Here is a 23719-nt window from a genome sequence, read left to right on the forward strand (position 1 = left end):
CCCAGTCAAGGAACAAACTAACCATTATCAGTAGAAGAGTCTATTTAGATTAGATTCCCTACAATGTGGAAACAGGCCCTTCGGCTCAACAACTCCACACCGACCTTCCAAAGAGTAACCTACTCTGACCCATTTCCTTTGACTAATGCACCTAACACTGTAGGCAATTTAGCATGGCCAATTCACCTGACCTGCACATCTTTGGATTGTGGGAGGAAACCGGAGCACCCAGAGGAAACTCACGCAGACACATGGAGAATGTGCAAACTCCACACAGACAATCATCTGAGGCTGAAATCAAACCTGCGTCCCTGGTGCTGTGAGGCAGCAGTGCTAACCACTGAGCCACCATGCGGCTCCATCTATTGTTGAGAGTTGTGCAGGTGGTCAACTGAGAGGTGTCAAATCTGCAGAGTGTGGGAGACAGACAGCCAGAAGCTGCCAAGAGATGTTATAAAGATCACTGATATTCAGTTTGGGTTCCATTAAGACGACTAGATTTCAGGCTTCTTCACAACCATGAACCAATCGATAATAAAAGAGCTGAATTCCAGAGATGGGGTGTGAGTAACTGCCCTCAATGACAAGATAGCATTTAACTGAGTGTGACATCAAGGGCCTGTAGTGAAATTAAAGTCAATGGGAATCAGGGAGAAAATTTACCATTGGTTTGAATAATACCTATGTCATGACTATGTCAATATAATATGTATTTTGTTAAGGAATGTTAATCTGTCCGTAAAACTAGACACGTAATCCTGCAAAGTGGCTCCCAACTTGTTGAGTCACTACAACCTAAGGGGGGTGGGAACATGAGGTGTAGCCAAACTGGGGAATGTGGGGAGCAGCCAATGAGTAGGGGTCAGGGAGTGGGGAACAGCAAATAAAAAAAAAAATTGGGCAGCGCAGTGACACAGTGGTTAGCACTGCTGCCTCACAGCGGCAGGGACCCAGGTTCGATTCCTGCCTTGGGTGACTGTCAGTGTGGAGTTTGCACGTTTTCCCTGTATGTGCGTGGGCTTTCTCCGGGTGCTCCGGTTTCCTCCCACAATCCAAAGATGTGCGGATTAGGTGAATTGTTCATGCTAAATTGCACATAGTTAAGGGTGAATATGGGGAATGGGTCTGGGTGGGTTACTCTTCAGAGGGTCGGTGTAGAATCTGTTGAGGTTAAGGGCCTGTTTCCATACTGTAGGGAATCTAATCAAAGGAAACAAAGGTATACAGACTGATGTGTTATTTTAGCATCAATCAAAAAGGGGGACATTTCGAATGTGATTAAGCCTTGAACAACACAGTGGGCCCTTCGAAATGAATGAGAATTTAAAACTTCAGAGAAAACAGGAGATTGGAGGAAACCAAAGGGAATTCCAGCATAACTATACTTTGTGAAAAATCAATCATCAAGGTTAACATGGCAGCCATTTTGCTTTGGTAGTTTCAAAGCAGGCTACAAGACATCATTTTGGCAGAACTCTTGACTAACTCTGAGATATCCCATTGGAGAGGTAGGATTCTCAACAGGAAGGAAAACTAACTGTGAGCTGCTATACTGAACCAGGTTACCAAGTACAATGACCTTGCAGTGCTGTAAAAGCGAAATAAAGGGACCTTCTTCCCTCCTGCCTCTGGTCCTGCTCAATTGACATTGAAACTGCAAACTAGTTGACTACAGACACCATCACAGCTACTGAATTCTGAGTTCAAGTTTTCAACTCAGTTTTTGGAAAGGAAGTCTTAAGGCAATGCAAATTTGCTGCATGTAGAGCACTTTTACTGATATGTCTGGTGTGGTGTGACAGCGAGCACAAAGGTGGGAAACTGTAGCTGTCGATTCCCCAGGATATTAATGCAGTTAGTCCCTCCAGGTTCCTTGGCACAAACATCTTTATCTGTTTCATTAATGACCTTCCATCCACTACAGGTTCAGAAGTGAGGCTGTTCACTGATGACTGTGGAGTGTTCAGCACCATTTGTGACTCTTTAGATACTGATGTAGTCTGCACCTGCATAACAGCAGATTTCACAATATTCAGGTACAAATGGATGAGTGGCAATTGACATTCACACTACACTGTGCACGGCATTGATATTTAATAGTATTAGCATTGCAAAATCCCATTTTAACAACAGCCTGAGGTTATCACTGAGCAGAAACTAAACTGGAGCAGTCGTATAAGTACTATGGCTACAAGCAAAAGGCAGAGGTCCGAAAACCTTTCGCAAGTAACTCACTTCCTGACTCCTCAAAACCTGTCCACCATGTATAAGGCAAAATTCAGGAGTGTGAAGGAATAATCTCTACTAACCTGGATGTTTGCAGCTTCAAAAACAATCATGAAGCTTAACACATCTAAGACAAAGCTTTCAGCTTGATTGGCACCACATTCCTCAACTCCAACATTCACTCCCTTTCCCTGATGCACAGTGACAACAGTGTGTAATGTCTAAGAGATTCATTGCAACAACTCAATAAGCACCCTTCAGTGTCACTTTCCAAACCTGTGATCTACACCACCTGCAAGATCAAGGACAGCAAAAGCGTAGAACTATCACCCAGTCACACAGCATTCTGACTTGGAACTATATCACCATTCTTTCACTGTCAATGGGTCAAAATCCTCGAACCATCTCCCCACCATCACTATGACTGTCCCTATAAGACATAGACAAGAGTGGTACAAGATGACTGACCATCACCTTCTCAAAGGCATTGAAGGCAATACATACTGAACTTATCAATGGTGTTTAAATCCCTTGAGTGAATATTAAAATGGAACAATGGAATCCAGTTAAGGGTTGACTTGCTTGACCCCTCAGAAGAGCAGCTCTTCCACTGGGTAAGAGAAGACTTCTGCAGCTCTGTTTGTCATTGGACATGGTGTTGACATATTACTGGTGGCTATGAAATAGACCACCATTCCCAACCTGATTGATCTTGGAATGTTCAAGGACACGTAAAAATCTATATCCAAGATTATCCAGTTGGCTACACGAAAACACACATGGTTGGTCTCTAACAGTTCTTTACCAAGATCAGCAATTATGACAACTTGGCCTTTGAAGCTGGAAGGATGTTTTCCTTTCTCGGTAAAAGTAGACACAGCTTAAAAAACAATGGCTCTCTCATTAAAGATAAAAGCAAGGAGAATTTATTTTAAATCTCATATGTGTTTGGACTTCTTCCCAAGGAGTGATGGAGGGATGGTCATTGATTATTTTTAAGGCAGTTTGGTAGATTCTTGATGAACAAGGGAATCAAATGTTATTAGAGTTAAGTGGGAATGTGGAGTTGACATGCAGTCAGATTAGTTACCATCTAATTGATTTATGCCACACGCTTGAAGGACCGAATGGTCTAATTCAAATGTTTGCATGTAAGATGCTAATCAGACTGACTGTGTGCTAGAGATTCTGTGTCAGATTGGTTTCCCACACAAAGGTCATTGATTACACACACGTAACAATTCATTCACCATCAGATCACTCAGGAGCATTCATTAACTGCAAGTGATTTTATTGCATCAGAGCTCTGCTAGTTTGTAACTACAAGAGAGTTTCATGCTGGGATACAGTAAATCTCCCAAAGAGCTGCCAACTTTAATTCTACAGCAGTCCAAGCTCTCAGACCTTGTTGGACCCACAAACATAGTAGATGGGTGAGTGATTATTAGTGTACAAAGATAAAGACCTTTCAAGCATGGCTGATAGTATACAGCAGAAACACGCCAAATGAAATTCAAGAGTGGTACAACTATGAGTGGTACACAGCCAACTATGCTCTTTTAACAAGCAATTGGCATATACAAGATCTGCTTTAGTTTCTTGGATAGATCAGGAGGCACCCAAAGTACTCATCATTCAGGGCTCTCCAGAATGAGCATGGGGTGCCTGTACTTATCCTGCATTGGACTGATGTAATAACTTCTTCCAATAGATACTTATTCCTCCCTTCCATCTTACAAACCCCACTGATTTGGAACAGTCCAACTGCCAATCAACAACTGACTGCACCTCCTCCCACCAGTCAGAAGGTATTGCCTTCATTATTCTTCCAGAAGGATCTGAAATAACAGGTTGTTATGTTTATTGCATGACAGCAATAAGTAGAACGACATTTGGTCAGGTATAATCATAAAGACCTTCTGGAGCTGGAACAGATACATCTGCTCACTTCTGGAACTGGGTTAAGATGGCGGGAGGGGAAATGAGGAAACTGGTGAAGTCTACATTGATACCGTGGGGTTGAAGGGTTGTTATTAGTTGTTCAGGTGAAAAGGATCTCAGGAAAGTTACGCAGTTGGTGGAGTGTCTGAAGATTCTTCATATACTCCATACTTTGGTATAAACAATATAGATACAATCAGAGTTGTCCCGACCTGAGGGAGAATGATGTTGATCGGACCTATAAAACCTGAAGGTGAAAGCTACTTCTGGTTAAGACTCCTGATCCATTTTCTGTGAATAAAAGGTAACATATTATGGAACTATGCATTTAGGACCACGTTTGTGAAGGGAGAGAGGGGAATTCTTTTATAGGTCATTCTGCTATAACGTGCGTCTCGTTAATGTGAATTCATTATAATAGGCGTTGACGAATTGGGGACACTGTTTCTAAAGTGGAAACTTTTAAAGCGTGTATAGCTTATAATGTGATTCTGGTCCCATGAGTTTAACTGTTGCTGTTATTAGCCGATTTTCTCATAACACTGGATTGCACAAGAATGGAGCTATCGCATTACAGCAGAACTGACTGTAGTTGCATATGACACACCGTATTTGTTGTTATGATAATTTAAATAAAGTTTACCTTTTGATTTGAAGCATCATTTGCTTAGTCATATTTAATTAGTACAGGTTCAAGGGTGTATTCAAATAAAAGTTACAAAAAAGTGAAATCTTGTTAGTAATTGCTTTATTTGGGTTATAAGCAACAAATCTGGTTATTTTAGCTTAAATTTCCCATGTGGATAACAATAACATTTATAAACATAGGAAAAGTATTATGCAGGATGCAATAAATTTAACATAATAGTCTGTTGACAGAAAATACAGCAGACAATTTAACACGAGAAAAACAAGCACAGCAGATGATAAATAACGTAAACAACAAATGAGCCGTTAGTTTGTTTATATCCCAGATATCCTTCCGTTGGTGTTTTGTACATGATAATAGATGGTCAATAAATCACAAACTTATCATAGCTTTCAGCTCATCTCCAACTGATGGAAACATTGTCACAAACATACTCAAATTCACACCACAGTAAACAACATTAAGCACCACAGAAGGAAAATATGTCAGTTTATAAACTCAGAAAGTTTCCACACAATTGAATATTCGATCCACTGTCTGCACTATTCCAATGTTAATCTTGCAGTCAAAATGAATTTTTAAAAATTAATTTGGGGTTATGACATTCACTGACAGTGCCTAGCATTTACATCCATTCCTAATTATCCTGGAGAAGGTGGTGGTGAGCTGCCTTCTGAAACACTGTAGTTCATTTATTTGTAGCTATATCCATAATGCTGTTAATTTAGATTAGATTAGATTCCCTACAGTATGGAAACAGGCCATTTGGCCCAACAACGATCCTCCGAAGAGTAACCCATCCCCCCTTCTGACTAATGCATCTAACACTATGGACAATTTAGCATGGCCAATTCATCTGACCGGCACACCTTTGGATTGTGGGAGGAAACCCACGCAGACACGGGGAGAATGTGCAAACTCCACACAGGCAGTTGTCCAAGGCTGGAATCGAACCTGGGGCCCTGGTGCTGTGAGGCAGCAGTGCTAACCACTGAGCTACCATGCGTTAAGGAGGGAGCTTCAGGATTTCGACTCTGCGACACTGAAGGAGTAATAATTTATTTCCACATCAGTTTGGTGAGTGGCTTGGGGGTGAACTTGGGGGTCAGCGCTTTCCCATTTACAGTTAAAATACTTTTTTGAGTGAGATTCACAATGTCTGGCCCACCATGACATGAAGTGACCTTTCTCACACACCACCGATCATTACCTCATTAGTTACACAGCCAGGTTTTGGTGTATCCTTCTTGGGGAAGTGCATACCCAAAAAGCAGAGCTACTCACCGATGCTGCCAACTTCCTGGTGTTCAGGCTGCTAGCGTCAGGCTGAGAGCTTGCAGCTGGACACCACTTCAGACACTGGAAGCCAGCCACGGCCCCTCAGAGTGTGCTTTCGAGCGTCTACATCCAGGACATGGCCCAGACCAGAGGAAAGCTCACAACCTGCTTCACAGACAAGGAGCTGGAGATGCTTGTGGATGGGGTCGTGGAGAAGAGGCCAGTCTTTATTTCTACGGATGGTCACAGAAGATCATGCCTCCAGACCATGTCAGCCTGGAACCAAAGTGCAAGTCAGGTTGTGTCCCAGATGAAGGAAGACTCCCAGTGTTTGAGGAAGAGGATCAATGACATTCTGCACTCTATAAAGGTAATAGCAGCCATATTCTCCCTTTTGACTCACACCAAGTGACCACCAACTCACTCCGACACTGCCTCTCGCCAGAATTGATGGGCTAGATCTGTGTTTTTTTTAATTCATTTGGGGTTATGACTTTCACTGACAGTGTATAGCATTTATGTCCATTCCTAATTATCCTGGAGAAGGTGGTGGTGAGCTGCCTTCTGAAACACTGCAGTTCATTTATTTGTAGCTATATCCGTAATGCTGTTCAGGAGGGAGCTTCAGGATTTCGACTCAGCGACACTGAAGGAATCATAAATTTCCATGTCAAGATGGTGAGTGGCTTGGGGGTGAACTTGCAGATTGTATGTATCTGCTGCCCTTGTTCTTTCAGACGGTGGTGGTTATGGGTTTAGAAGGTGCTGTGTGAGGAATCTTGGTGAAATTCTGCAGTTTGTGTTGGAGCTTGTACACATTGCTGCTACTGAGCATCAGTGGTGGAGAGAGTATGTGGATGAGGTGTTAATTATGTAAACTGCTTTGACCTGGGTGGTGCTTAGCTTATGGAGAATTATTGGAGCTGCACTCATCCGGGCAAGAGGGAATATTCCAATACCCCTCGTAGTTGGTGGACAAGTTTTCGAGTGTTGGGAGGTGACAGACTCACGGTAATATCCATAGCCTCTGTCCTGCTCTCGTAACCATTGTATTAATATAGCTAGTCTATTTCAGTTTTGAGGAGAAAGTGAGGTCTGCAGATGCTGGAGATCAGAGCTGAAAATGTGTTGCTGGAAAAGCGCAGCAGGTCAGGCAGCATCCAGGGAACAGGAGAATCGACGTTTCGGGCATAAGCCCGAAATGTCGATTCTCCTGTTCCCTGGATGCTGCCTGACCTGCTGCGCTTTTCCAGCAACACATTTTCAGCTATTTCAGTTTTGGTCAATGGTAATATGATTGAATATAATAGGGAAATAGTATATTCCCTTTTGTTGAAGATGGTCATTGCATGGCACTTGTGTGGTGTGAATGTTACTTGTCAATTGTTAGCACTAAACTGAATATTGTCCAGGTCTTGCTGCATTTGAACATGGGCTACTTTAATATCTGAGGAGTTACAAATGGTGCTGAATATTGTGCAACCATCAGATGAAAGGAAGGTCATTGATAAAGCAACTGAAGATGGTCGGGCCTAGGACATCCTCCTAAGAAAATCCTCCCATATATTTTGGAACTTAAATGATTAGCCTCCAAAATTCAAAATCATCTTGCTTTGTGCCAGGTATTTCCTCCTGGTTCTACTGATTCCAGTTTTGCCAAGGCGCCTTGATGCCACACTCAGTCGAATGCAGCTGTAATGTCAAGGGCTGTCACTCTGACCTCCCCTCTGCAATTCAGCTCTTTTGTCCACGTTTGATCCAAGGCTGTAATGGGGTCAGTAGCTGAGTGGCCCTGGCGGAACCCAAACTGGGTGTCACTGAGCAGGTTATGGCTGAGCACGTGCTGCTTGATCGCACTGTCACTGATGACCGAGAGTCGACTGATTGGGCAATAATTAGCTGGGTCGAATTTATTCTGCTTCTTGTGTACAAGACAGGCCGAGAAAACTCTCTACGTGTTCAAGTAGATATTGTTGCTTTACTGGAACAGCTTGGTGAGGGGCGCGACAAGTTCTGGAGCACATTTCATACTATTCTTGGAGTATTATAGGACCCATAGCCTTTGCAGTAGGTAGCGCCTTCAGCCATTTCATAATATCACGTGGAGTGATTCAAATTAGCTGAAGGCTGGCATCTGTTGACCTCAGGGAAGGACCGAGATAGGTCATCTACTTGGCACTTCTGTTCAATGTTGTTAAAGACGTTTCAGCCTGATCATATATATCGATGTGGTGGGCTCTGCTTCCATTATTTGTGAAGCCTCCTCTTACTTGTGCACCACACACCATTCATGACTGCAGAGCGTAGATCTGGTTATCAGATCATTTAGCTCTGTCTGTCACTTGCTGCTTATGCTTTAGTACACAGGTTGACCTGCTTTGTATCTTAACTAGGTTGACACATCATTGTTAGGCATGGTGGGTGCTGCTGCTGGCATGCCCTCCTGCACTCTCCATTGAACCAGGGTTGACAGAGGCTAACTTCAATGTGAAGACAGCACTTTGTCCCCACAATGCCTGTGCACTGCTCACTCTGATTAATACTCTCATAGAAGCCGATTGATGAGGACGTTTTTCTCTTTTGTTGGTTTCTTCACCACAGACCTAGTTCTTAAGGCTATAAAATACAGGAGTAGGCCATTCAGCCCATCCAGTCTGCACTGCAATTTAATAAGATCATGGCTAAGCCTCAAATGAAAATGATTAAAAATCTATCTCAGCCTTGAATGTATCTTTAATGAGCAAGCCCCTACAGCCATCTGCAGTAAAACAGTCCACAGATTCAGTACCCAAGGAGTTAGTAGCTGCCCTAGTTAGCCTAGCAGCCTAGCAGCTCAGTCAGTAGTTGTGCTGCCAAGCCACTCTTGCTTATGGACTTTAAGTCCCCTACCCAGAGGATATTATGCTTCCTCCAAGTGGTGTTCACCATGGACAGGTATTGGTTTAACAGCCGAGGGACCGCGGTACGTGGTAATCAGCAGGAGATTGCCTTCTCATGTTTAACCTGACGAGTTGATATTTCTTGAGCTCTGGATGAAATGTTGAGTATTTCCAGAAGTAACTACCTCTGTCCCATCTATCACTGAGCCACTGCCTCTAGTGGTGTGTCCTGCCAGTGGTACACGATGGCGATGGCATTGTCGGGGACATTTTCTTTAAGGTACAATTGCGTGAGTGCCACTATGTCAGGCTATTGCTGGCCTCGTCTGTGAGAGACTTGTCAAAGGTTTGCAGTCACCTCCGGATAGTACTGAAGGTTAACAGAGCTGAGTTTGTATTGTCATTTCAGATACCCATGTCAATACCAGATGATCGATCTGAATTTATTCCTGCTTTTGAGAGTTTTTTTTAATGGTTTGGTAAAAGTGGCTTGCTCGGCCATTTCAGAGTTGTTCAGGGCAGTTAAAAGGCAAGATGTGAGTTGGAGTCCCTTGTAGACCAGGTAGGAATGACAGACTTCCTTTGCTTAAGTGGTATTGGTGTACCATGTAGGGACATAGCTAACAGCAAACTGCAAAGAATCATGTGAGAAAACACATTAGGCATCACAGAAAGAAACCCTTCATGAATCTCACCACAATTGACACTTAGCCAATTTCTGGTAAAATTCAGCCCAAGTCCAACTTTAAATCTGTACATCAGGTCTGAAGATGTCATCAGAAAGTTAAAAATTTAAAATGTTTCGTTCAACACCTGAGCAGGGTAAGAATGATGGTTTCTTCATCAGGCGAACACAGTGGGGTCTATGTATCTTTTTTACAACAATCGACAATGATCCCTTGTCATCTCTGGATTTTAATTCAAGATTTTATTTCTTTTGTGAATTCAAATTCCACTGTTGGCTGTGCAATTCAAAGTTCTGTCCCAGGGAATTACTTAGGTTTCTGTTACTAGTCGAGGGGCAATACCACTTCTTGCTCTCGATATGGTCTCCTCCACATTGGGGAGACCAAGCGGTAACTTGCGGAGAGGTTCAGGAAATATCTGTGGTCCACGCACACCAACCAACCCCACTGCCCTGTGGCCAACCACTTCAACTCCCCAACACCCTCCTCCAAGGACATGCAAATCCTGGCCCTCTTCCACTGCCAAATCAAAGCCACCTACCACATCTTCCACCTTGGGACCCTTCAACCACACGGCATCAATATTGGCATCACCAGTTCCCAAATCTCCCCTCCCCCTACCTCATCCCAGATCCAACCCTCCAATTCGGCATGCTGCGCGACCTGCTGTGCTTTTCCAGCACCTCACTTTTTGACTGCTCTTCTATTGTATGCATCATGTCCACTTGGCAGATCTCATCCAACTTACATTCCCAAGCTACAAACTATCTTTCTCTTTAAAATGCAAAGCAAACCACAAGCCTGTTACTGAACACTTTATATCCCTAGTGCTTCCAAATAAATCTGTTGGACTATAACCTGGTGTTGTGTGATTTTTAACTTTATATCCCAATGCACCAAAAAAGTAATGTGAGCTACACAGTGACTGGCAGCCTTTGAGTCAGTGTTGAAGTCTGTCAGTGCACACTGAGAAAGCAATGTGAAGTATACAGAGGCTGGCAGTGACTAAGTAAGTGCAAAATCAATGAGTAAGAGCAATAGGATTCATGAGATGTATGTGCCTCCTTGTTCAAGGTGACCTTGCAAAAGCATACAAGCCCTGGATATCCTAGAGCTCCAAGGTACGGCTGAAAGGTTGAATTGGTTTGTGAGTTGGTCCGAGAGTAAGCATAATAATGCTGTGTGTCTGATGGTTCACCAATTCTGACTAACATGGATGAAATACTGAAGAAGATGATAGCCATGGAGCATGCAACATATTAGATTAGATTAGGTTCCCTACAGTGTGGAAACAGGCCCTTCGGCCCAACCAGTCCACACTGACCCTCCGAAGAGTAACCCACCCAGACCCATTTCCCCTCTGACTAATGCACCTAACACTATGGGTAATTTAGCATGGCCAATTCACCTGACTTGCATTGTAGACTGTGGGAGGAAACCGGAGCACCTGGAGGAAACCCACGCAGACACGGGGAGAATGTGCAAACTCCACACAGACAGTCACCCGAGGCTAAAATCGACCCTGGGACCCTGGTGCTGTGAGGCAGCAGTGCTAACCACTGAGCCACCATGCAGATATGAAGAAACATTTGATGAGACTAATAAAGGTTCCGTGAGCTAATACTCCCTCTGATTTACATGACATTAATTTGCAAAGTCTCATTTCTTGGGAAGGGGAGGAGAATTGGAAGCAGAAAATACATAAAGTGAGCTACTAATGAGATGCAAATAAGGTAGTTACGGTTCAATGGTGAGATTCAAAAGTCTGCATTTAAAGCTTGAGGCAAGAGACTTTGAGGTTCTGATTGCTTCATTTTCTCTGTATTTTCCCATTTTTTGCACCGTTGCTCACGCCACCCTCGGGAGGGGAAAATGCTGTCCAAAATGTTCGATAATCCAGTACAGGTGACATACTAAAGCAGCAATTGTTTCTTTTCCTCTAAACAAGGTGCTCCGAAGTAACTTAAAAGTTTTGGAACCTTTGTATTAATGCATCTTGAAAAGGCGTTGTTTCACCAAAAATTAAGTACTTGAGTCCAGTCCACCTTTCAGAAGTAAACGGATGTAATTTCACTGAGAACTATTCAATATGTCGGTTCTGAATCACGAAGGCATGCCAGTCACTTACTTTGTAAGTTACATTTTTTTTGAATGCTCAAATAATTTAAACATACTTAAGAAAATGAGTGGCATTTCCAGAACCAACAGACAGAAGAAATGTGCAATTTTGACTTGTGTACATTGTCAGCTTTACAGTTGAGTTCCGATTCAAGCAAACTGAATTTGAGCCAAGTGTTAAAAAATGTAGAAAACAAGAGCGTTACATGCAGTTGGACACAACATAGCCATGTTTAACATTTCCTTCTCTTTCCTTTTGGTTCAGCAGTTTCCACCTTGGGTTTTATTGATATCCTGTACAAGGCTTGCAGAATCCAATGAAACCTTTACCATCGAGGTGTTCCTTTGCATCTGGGATGAGCTGGATTGATGTCCAGCTTGATGCACTGGAAGGTATGCATGGGAGACCTCAAAATAAGTTTCTATAAGTGGCTTTTTAACCCAGTCACATCACAGTCAGCCTACGTTTATCCAGCTTTTCCATGAAATTTACATAACGGGGGATGATGAGAACACACACAACATTGATTTAAATTCGAAGGATTAAAGGAGCACTTTGAATATATAAGTTGAAGGAGTTTGGCTTTGTAATGGAGAGTGACAGATACATTGCTCTGGAGAGACAGGCGAAGTCTGTACTCTGCTTCAGCTATGCTGCCTTTGATTATAGAATTATAGAACCCCTACAGTGTGGAGACAGGCCCTTCGGCCCAACAAGTCCACACCAACCCTCCGAAGAGAATCCCATCCAAACCCCAATCCTATTATTTGAAATCTACCCCTGACTGATGCACCTTATCTACATATCCCTGAACACTACGGGCAATTGAGCAGATCAATTCACCTGACCTGCACATCTTTGGATTGTGGGAGGAAGCCGAAGCACCCGGAGGAAACCCACACAGACACAGGGAGATTGTGCAAACTGCACACAGACAGTCGCCCGAGGCTGGAATCGAACCCCCAGGTCCCTGGCGCTGTGAGGCAGCAACGCTAGTGAAAGACCCTGAAGGCAGGTAATGCTTGCCTAATGATAGAAGAAAAAAAGTTTGTTGCTAACATAAACGGTGGAAACTTGCCAACATTGTTTTCGAACAAGTGCTGGATCAGGTGGGTTTTAAACTCTAAACAAAGTCTCAAAAACTACATCCACTTGTACCCACTTCTCAGCCTGTTGGCTATCACTGTGTAAAAAAAATTGTTTGAGGAACATGGTTTCCTTTTCATAAATCCATGTTGACAATGCATAGCATTAGATGTAATGGGCATGTTTATCTTCCCATTATTATTATGGACACATTTGTCTACACAAAATACATGGGGTCGGGATGATCTCATCTGCCTCTTTTGATGTTTAATACTTTAGGAATACTTAGTCATTAGGAGTAGCAAAATAAAAGTGTTCTCAACCAGTTATTTGTGAATAGCAAATTGTATTTCCAGCCAGCATGTGACATTTAACACGTTAGATCTACCAAACAAAAGTCCCTTTGATTTTCTATTAATGTCATGGTCACTATAAGCACTGCTGTCTAAGCTTCAGGATTGCCTTTGTATCCAAATGGATATATTCATTCTGTTAGAAACAGAATTATTTCTTCAAAGTAGTTTTAGTAGTATCAAAGTACAACATTAGCATGTGACAAATGTAGAGAGAGGATTTCAGAAAGATCAATGTCTGAGCCACCAGTTTAAAACAGCTGAAAATATTAACATTGGCTAGTGTAAGCTAATTTCTTTGGTGCTGCAGTTTGGGTCACACATATCGCAATGAGTATTTGTAAAATATAAACACGTATATTCAAACTAGGTGCTGCTCAATAAAAAATGGTCCCTTCAAATCCCACTGATGCTCAAGGGTGGCATAATGCCAGGGACCTGGGTTTAATTCCAGCCTTGGGCAATTTCTGTGTGGAATTTGCACAATCTCCACTTGAGTTTGTCTCCTATGGTCCAAGGATGTGCAGATTAGTTGGATTGGCCATGCTAAATTACCCTTGGTGTCAGGGATGTGCAAGCTTGTTGGATTAGTTATGGGAAATGTCAGGTTATGGGGAGGGTGTGACATCTGGGAGGGATGCGCTCCAGAGGGTTGTTGTGGACACAATGGGTTGAATGGCCTGCTTCCACACTGTAAGCATTCTATAATGGGATTTTGACAGCAATGTTTAACAGTCTGATAAAGTGATGACACTTGTGGTTGGAATTTAATTAATTAGATTAGTTTCCCTACTGTGTGGAAATAGGCCCTTTGGCCCAACAAATCCACATTGACCATCCGAAAAGTAACCCACCCAGACCCATTCCCTTACCCCAACTAATGTACCTAACACTATGGGCAATTCACCTGGCCTGCATATCTTTGGACTGTGGGAGGAAACCGGAGCAAACAGATGCAGACACTAGGAGAATGTGCAAATCCCACACAGACAGTCGCCTGAGGAGAGAATTGAACCCAGGAGCCTGGTGCTGTGAGGCAGCAGTGCTAACCACTGAGCCACTGTGCCATCCCAATTGCTTGGTGTCTTTTGAGACTATTCTATTCATATCTTTAATTCAATCTTTTTAGTGATTGGTCTGTCTCTCTGCTCTGCATCTTAAAATTTAGGCCGGAATGCTAATCATATTTTGGCTGTGTCATCTTCTTAGAGGTTCATGAAGGGTTTCTCTCTGAGAGGCTCAGTGAGTTCTCTCACGCTATCATTCCCAAACTTGCCTCTTAAACCACTCCTCTCTTGTCCAATGCTAGTCTGATTGTCCAACCAGCCGTAGCCAGCATTATTTGCCACTACCTGGATATCCTGGAATAAACCAGCGTCTTTGGTGCTGGCACTGTTGCACACCCAAGGCAGCCCTTCACAATGCCACATCGTCTTACAGCACACAGCAAATTGGCACTCTGCTATGTTGACAGTGACCCCAAGGCCCTGATAGACAGGATAGGACAAAGAAGGATCACCCTCTTCCCAGAGGATCGCCAGACTGCTCCAAAGTCACCATTTAAGTCAGTGCAGCCTCTGTGGTGCAGAGGAACACCCAGCGGTGCAGGAAGAAGCTGAATGATCTTGTCCATTCTGTCAGGGTAAGTGTCTGTGTCTTCTCTCTGCTACCTGACACCAAGACTCTTGTTCTGCTACTCTCTCCAGTGCTTGTGGCAACTTGCAATCTTACAGCAACTGCCGTAGAGCAGCCAAGCAACTGCCATGGAGCCAGAGAGCTAACTACCCGTCTAAAATCTTGCTCTCAAAGAAATTAGAAGACACTCTCCAGTAAAGGTACCTTCTCATGTAAAACATACTCACAGTTACAAGTAAGAAGATGACCCAGGGAGATTAGCAGATGAAAGGTTGAAGACAGTGGAGAAGTCAAGAACTGTGTAGACGTGAGTTTAAGTTAATGTATTGTTTAATAAGTGTGTTATTGGAACAGCACGTTAATAAGATTGTGTTCAGTTAAGGAAAAAGTGCTTGGTTTATTAATAGTTTTGTTTAGTGTTCACTATTAGAATTAGGAAAATAAAGTGTTTTTTCTTTAAATAGTGGAAATTAGGAGTTCTCTGTCACTCCCTCATGTTTTAACAGATTACAAGGCAAGGCGAGCTTTACTGGGTGTTTGGTTTTAGTTAACAGAAGGGTTTGACCTCCACATCATAACAGTGCAAAGAGAGGCCATCCAGCCCATCATGTCTATACTGACCTTCTGAAGAGCATCCAATTTGTGAAGGATTTCATAACGAGAGGTCACACTTTCAGGGTGAAAGATGGAAAGTTTAAGGGGGATACACACAGCAAGTACTTCACACAGAAGGTGGTGGGCGTCTGGAATGCGTTGCCAGCAGAGGTGTTAGAGGCAGGCATGGTAGATTCATTTAAGATGCATCTGGATAGATGCATGAGTAGGTGGGGAGCAGAGGGATACTGATGCTTAGGAATTGGGCGACAGGTTTAGACAGTACATTTGGATCGGCTCAGGCTTGGAGGGATGAAGGGCCTGTTCCTGGGTTGTAAATTTTCTTTGTTCTTTGAAGGAAACCCAGAAAGACATAGGGAGAATGTGCAAACTCTACCCAGACAATAACCAAAGGCTAGAATCAAACCCAGGTCCCTGGTGCTGTAAGGGAGCAGTGCTATCCACTGATCCACCGTGTCACCCTCATTCACAGTTACTCATCCTAAGCCCCTCACACTATTAGCCCTGCATGACCTCCGTGCTGCATAATCGCTCACTCAGGGCACTCATCACCTTTCCCCAACTTCACCCGCGCTAACAGCTGTGTTATCCACTTTCATACCACCACCTTTCCATTTCTAAAAAAAAAGAAGGCTAATAGGATACAATCCTTTATCATGAGATAAAACCGAACATAAAATAATGATATTATGCTCCAGTTATACTAGATATATCGTGACTACTGTGTGCACTTTTGCTCTCCTAATTTAAGAAAAAATGTAAATGCATTGCAGACAATTCAGAGGAGGCTTGTTAGAATGATACTTGGAATAAGCAAGTTTCTTATAATCATCTTTAGACAGGCTGGGCTTACTTCCACTTGATTGGAGTACATAAAGTTCTGAATGGTCTTCACAAGGTGGACATGGAGAGGATGTTTCCTCAGACCAAAACTAGAGGGCGATATTGTAAAATTACTGCTCATTATTTAGGGATAAGGAAACGTTTGTTCTCTCAAAGATTTGTGTAATGTTGGAACTCTCTGCTTCAGAAGACATTGGAGGAAGGGATCATTGGCTATTTTTAGAGCAACAATAGATGGATTCTTGCTAAGGGAGGAAATTAAACATAATTGGAGGAAGATGGGAATTTGGAATTTGATCAGCAATGATCTTATAGACTGGAAAAGTAGGCTTGGAGAGTCAAATGGTTTCCTTCTGTTCTTAATTTGTATGTCTTTCTGCTCTTTTCAGAAGCTGACAGGCTGGTTAATTACCACCCCTGTGTCCCACATGGGATTAAGTGCACATTTAAGCATTCTGACCTGTCATAAGTTCAGCATGCAGCCCATCGGAATGGTAATAAATGTTGAACCATGGGCTGTACAGATCCATAATGGAACTTGACTAAACACTTCAGTCTTCTCTTGAGGTCAGTTACAACAGAACCGTGCATTCTCCAGAGAATCATTTTTGGAAATTCTGTGACTTTCAGGATATGAGCAGGACAAAAGACGTCTTGCAGCATATTCTGAAACCAAGGGTGATCATTAGAACCAATTCAGAAATATCAGCTCTGAACAATGAGCGGGGGATTGAACGAACATCTGGGTTGCATATGCACTCTGTCACCAAGGCAACCAGAACTGGGTTGTAGTTCGCGCAAAATCCACATTTGGAAAGGCTTTTGCTCAAAGTAGTTATTCTTTGCAGTTACGTAATTTAGTTCAAACTGGAAAAAAGATCAATAATGTTTATGAGCAATACACTGCTCCATGTATTATTATTGCTGAGAATAACTGCAAAGGTATAGGCTTCAGACACAACCACAGTGACTTAAAATAGAAAATAAAGTAGTGAAAATCAGAAACAAAATGTTGGAAATGCGGAACAGGTCATTCAACTTGAGAAAGATGCAGATGGGTTAAAATTTCAGAGGAGCCTGAATCACTGAAATTTGGAAGTTTCTATCAATGACATTCACTGTGACTTCAGAGAATGTTATTGCAGAGATACATCAAATGTCAAGCCAAGGCCTTTCGACAAGGCTTAGAATGAATTCCTAAGCTAGAAATGCAAGTTCGAGATTTCTTTAAATGTATAAGGTAAGGAAGTAGAGGTATCATATTGATAGGTTAATAATTTGGAGATATGATTTTAAATCCTATTTAGCAGCTCGAGGAATTTGAACTTAACTTTTAACAATCTGGAAATTCAAAGAAAAACTGGTGGCCTAATAAGCACACAATCTGGTAAAGAACGGCCTAGGTCCGTGACTTATCATCATTAAAATAAGGCATTAACTCCTGCCCATTTTGATCCCGACAGCTGAGCACCTGTGTTTGGGTTTAGGACTTGCTATTCTGAAAAATTCCTTTCCTCGTCTCCCTAGGAAAGGTACATACTCCTGAAGGAACTTAAAGGACCATCATCAGGAGATGTGCAGGCATTGACCAATAATCTCTCAACCTTCACCTCCACCGACCTCAGCTCCAGGTAAATATTGTAAAGTGTCTTGGAGACATTGGGATCCACTGCTGCCCTCAGGGAACATGATTTTCAATCCCAGCACCTCCAAAGACTGAAAATCTGACCCTCTATGTTTAGTCTATTGAAACCTATTGTAATTTTAAAGCTTCTGCTGCATATCATTTCAGGCTTCTCCTTTTGAGAGTAAAAAATCTCGACTGTTCATCCTATTCTGATCGTTCTAACCTCACAGCTGTAAATATATGGCCACTGTCAAGTTTGTTTATACTTAGCATTTTTTGCAAATAAATGTTTATAAAACCCATTTCCACTAAATGACAGAGTATTACAATTGTCAGTCTAGAGAGCAAATCCATCCAATTTTCTGAGACTTACTTAAGCCCAAAGATGTTCAGCCAGTAAATATAATACGGATCTTGATATATATTCCAGAGTTCACACTATTTAAGATATTAAAGATTTATGCTTCTAGCTCTTAGGTCTCCATAAGGTTATGACTGAAGGAGTATATTGGTAGCTGATAGTATTGCTGGTGCAAAGCTGAATCACTAGGGCCAGTTTTCATCTCCTTATTGCCCTATTTGAGGTCAAAATGGAACAGTAGTAGGCAGAAAATAAAATGGCTGTTTGTCACACCCATTTACCATTGCTTTTACAGCTGGTCAGAATTACCATGGAATATCAATCCTAGCAGCCTGAGCTCTCAACTGAAAATAATTAAATTTAAACTGGGGTCAATTGAAGGCACTGTGGTGTTGACATTATTTCTTGCCTTAACCAACTGCATGGGTCTGGGCATACTAACCACTCTATTTATAAGGAGCCTTGCCTGATTTTATGTATAGCTGTATTGAACCGCTGGAGTTATTTTGTTTGCAATAAACTGTGTTATGTTGATAGTGGTTTGTTGCCTGTTAGTTTGTAGTTACAAGTTACATCAATATGATAGGCTTTGTCAGAGAGATATACAAATGACCTAGGTGTTAGGTCTCACTCTTCTGAGATCCTCAGCTATACTGCACTTAAGTCTATAGGATGTCACTACGATGGGTGGTGCTTATGGTACTCTTCACTATTAACACTTCAGACTCTTTCAAACCCATGCACTACATCTCTCCCAAGCTCTTTGTTTCCCATTACCACTATTACACATTTGTTTACATAATTGCATTTAACAGGATCCATCTCTGGCCCGCAAGTCCCTAACCTTACAAATTGAGGAGATCTGGAAGTTCCATCAGACTTGGAAGACTGAGTGAAAGAGCTTCATAGCTCCCTTGAATCTTAACCTTCCTCAATGGGTTCTTTTCAATAAAGGATTGGTGGATGGCTGATCCACAATGGGATGAGGTTCCCATGATTCCATTGACTCTACAAATGTGGAATGCTTAATGATGCTTGTCCTCTCATGTTAGGATCCATTACTGATTCTTGGTGCCCCTGACTCAAATGCATCAACTGTCTCACGTAAAGTTGCATATTATACTGTATGACCTTCTACATATAATTGACCCACTCCTTCTTACATGCATCTTCGTAGTCCATGGGCTGAGGAGCTCTCTACCCATCAGTACAAGAGTCAATTGGATTGAGGTGGATCTGTAACTCAGCAGTATAGTATTGAAGTCAACAGGTTTCTTCGGGAATACTTTGACTGTCCAGACCTCATGCTCGTTGTTCTCATTTGATTGTCTGTATCTTGGGCTGGGGTGCCTTGTTTAATTCCTGACCTGGTTGAAGCACTCATTGGTAAAATATGGTCCATTTTCTGAAACAATCACCTCAGTGATACAATGGGTGGAGTCTTATAGGGGGTCTGAGCAGCGTGGGCTGTGGCGAGATTTGTGGTAAAATCACAATATTGAATGGCACAGTGGCTCAGTGACTAGCACTGCTGCCTCACAGCACCAGGGACCTGGGTTCAATTCCTACCTTGAGCGACTGTCTGTGTGGAGTTTGTGCATTCTCCCCGTGTCTGCGTGGGTTTCCTCCAGGTGCTCCGGTTTCCTCCCACAGTCCAAAGATGTGCAGGACTGATAAATTGGCCATGTAGCGGAATGGGTTTGGGTGGGTTACTCTTCAGAGGGTCGGTGTGGACATGTTAGGCTGAAGGGCCTGTTTCCATACTGGAAGTAATCGAATCTAATCTAATCACACCAGTAGTCTGGCAGGACTGAGCTTGACATCAGAAGCATCTCACAAGCTACATGGTGAGGTTTCACACGAGGCAGCGACAAGTTGTCAGAATAGAAAGATTGTTACGTGTTCGATGCCTTGTTGACAACCCAGCTCACCTCATTATCATTTAGCTTCCTGTTGTACCGAAACTTCCCAACAAGCGAGATATTGAGAAAACCTGAGAGGGAAGCCATAGAATGGACCAGGAATTTGCAGCTCACCGCTTACTCTGCCCAACCTCCATGCTGCAGTCAATCAAACTGCATCTCGGGGCATGATCTACAAGCACCATCCCCTCACATCATTCATCCATTGACACCATAGGCATCTGTCAATCCATCAGTGCCATCCATCTGACACGTGCAGGCCCCATGGGAAATGCAGACTCAAATCATTGGATGCACTGGAAATTAATATTGGACATCTTCAGCAAGGTCACTTTGTGAACAGGGACAGCACCCTCCCCTGCCCTCAACCCTAGCTGGATCAGGCTGCATCTCAGGGCTGCTCACTTGGTCTCTCAGCTTTCTCTCACTTAGTGCTTATGTGGTTACCTATCCGGTCATACTGTGCTACACGTTTGTGTCTCAGCCGGCACCAAAGGCAATCAATTCTGCTGTATTGAAGAGCTCTTTAGAATACATATAACAGCCAGGATGCTTGTCACACATGTAGGGATGGATCTGTCTCGGGTGCAGGGAGTAAATGATGAGATAATTCATTAGGATGAACAGCAAACCGAGGTATCGATCAAACGCCTACAGCATTTGCTGGCTGTCTGTGTGGCAGATATCCTTTCAACCAAATCACCATTTTGGAAACAAGATGGAGGTTAGTTTTCGGTCCCAATCACAAGGGTCTCAGTACATGGCATAGTGCCCACACAGTCCAGGGGCTTCACCATAGTCGGTGGTCCACTTGGGATGCTCCTGGTCTGAGGATCTGTTTTAGTACAGGCCCGGGGTGGTCAACCATTAGTCCTGTAGGGCCAGCAGCAAAAATCAAGGAAGTCATGTAGGTTCAGTTGGGAAGATACAAACACAACACGACTGTGATGAGGAGAAACTCAAAGCTTTTGGAGGGTTATCTGGAACAGCATTGAAAGGCATGGAAGAGAATGGGAGCGTAGACTATGAGCAGTGACCACCACTGATGACAGGATGAACACTGAGGAGCCCAAGATGGGCATTATTAGGGTTCAGGTGGCAGGGAGGATAGTTGAAGGTGAAAGTCAATGTTCTCCATTTTGATGGGACTTAGTTGAAAATGAACTATTGGGGTAGTGCAAGGTATTAGAGGAAATGGGGGCTGCCTGGTGCTGACAGTGTTCAGCACAAGCTCCCTGCTGTATTATAGATACAAACTGTTTCTCATATATGGTTGGAACAATGCCAAGGACGAGCAGTGTAGATGTCAGTTTGATGGTTGGGATCTATGGTTGTTGGATGTTCAAACATTGTAGCAACAAATACATGAATCAGCCATTTGCAAACCCCAGCTACATTTGATCTGCAATAGATTAGATTACCTACACTTTGGAAACAGGCCCTTCAGCCCAACAAGTTCACACTGACCCTCAGAAGAGTAACCCACCCAGACCCATTCTTCTAAACACTATGGACAATTTAGCACAACCAATTCACCTGACCTGCACATCTTTGGATTGTGGGTGGAAACCCGCGCTGACACAGGGAGAATGTGCAAACTCCACACAGACAGTCACCCGAGGTGGAAATCGAACCCAGGTCCCTGGCGCTGCGAGGCAGCAGTGCTAACCACTGAGCCATCATGCCAGCCCCGCTTACAAATGAACTTTGCTTTCTGTATATAAAAGGCCATGATGGGATTTGTCTAATTGCTTGCCTGTCAATAATGTTCACCTTCTGAACAATGACAAACTGTAGGTCTACAGCGAGCATTGGAGACAGGATAGCACTGACTTAGAGTGGGTGGGTGTTCAGACAGGATGTTGTAACCCGTGGCTGGGGTGAGTAAATGGTGCTGTAAGCGCGAGGGAGTGTCAGCCATGGGTACTGTGGCTTTGTGGCTGCTCTGGCATTGCTAGTGAGGGACAATAACAGATTGCCAACACTTGTACACAATAGAAGATGATGAGGGCAGAAGGAATGCTGGTCGTTTTCCAGATATCCATTAAATGACAAGTTCTTCCGGGAATACGTGTATCAAGTTGGGATTGGAATTGGATGTGACAGACACCACAGGTGTGGTATAGGCAGTTAATACGAGTGAGTTTGTTAAGAGAACTCACTCGGTCCTCCAGTGGAAAACCATCCAAAAAATATCACCCACCTCAAGCTTCACCAAATAAACATAAGGTTCAGTCCCGAGTGCTGCAAAGATCTCATGCAAGACTTGAATAAAGGCATTCATAGTCCTGCTATGCAACTTCTTAAACATTATCCATTGTGAGAAATAATTGATATCAAGGAAGTAAGGTTTCACATCAAAATTGATTGGATTTGTGCCCACATGTTTGCATGGTCTGGGAGGGAATCTGGTGTGTATCAGTGGCTTATGTTGCTCTTAGCTATGAATGGCACTTGTTTCATTTCAGTACATGGAATCTTCCTGGGTGTACAGAGGCATAGTAAGTTATCATATTTCTTCAGTGTGATGCTGCATTCATTCAGTGTCTAGCCTTCCGAACCCATTAAATAGTTTGAGGTATTCCTGTTCAAAGGACTCTTTAACTTTTGCTCTTTAATGTCTTCGACTATTTGAAGAAGGTCAAGGGTATGTGTTTCTATTCAATTTGCAATATTGAAGTACAGGATGTACATATGTGTTTGCTAGTATTTGGATCTTTAATATTGGAGAGTTGCTCAGAGAATACGTTTAATATAATTTGCTATGCCTCTTAGCCCATGAGTCGCACTGTCAGCTTTAGACAGTATTCCTCAACACTATTTGATAACATAGTGGCATTTGCCCCAGAATCTAACTTGATTTGAGAGTAAATCAATGACCTAACTGTCAGCTTGCCAAAATGTAAGGCCTGGGTCTCTTATTTCTCTGAGGAAAAAATTAGGTTTGTCTCTTTATTCATGCTTGTTCTACCACATCAATTCCTTTTTGTGGGTAGCTATTTGATTTCTTACTTTCCTGAAACTGTCCAACTTCTACACATTTCTGAGAATTATCTCTTGAGTGACATATAAAATGTTTATGTTTAATTGCTGGTGTTGTCTGTATCTATAAGAGTTTTTTTTTGCTCCACAGTACTGACAGAGTTTTGGAGTCCAGTGTTTGTTCTACTCTGATTTGACTTGTTTGTGGATTTTTAGATTAGATGGTCATTTCACCTGACCTGCACATCTTTGGACTGTGCGAGGAAACCAGAGCACCCGGAGGAAACCCACGCAGACACGGGGAGAATGTGTAAACTCCACACAGACAGTCGCCCGAGGCTGGAATCAAACCTGGGACCTTGATGCTGTGAGGCAGCAGTGCTAACCACTGAGCCACCGTGCCACCTTTTGTATCTTAAGAATTGGATGGACTCTGCTGATCTGCTGTGGCAAGTCTGATTTCCTTTTATAATTGATATATGCCGCTTCCAGACTTTCACCTCAATTCACCATCTGA

Source organism: Chiloscyllium plagiosum, chromosome 1, assembly GCF_004010195.1.
Source record: "Chiloscyllium plagiosum isolate BGI_BamShark_2017 chromosome 1, ASM401019v2, whole genome shotgun sequence".
Lineage (NCBI taxonomy): Eukaryota > Metazoa > Chordata > Chondrichthyes > Orectolobiformes > Hemiscylliidae > Chiloscyllium > Chiloscyllium plagiosum.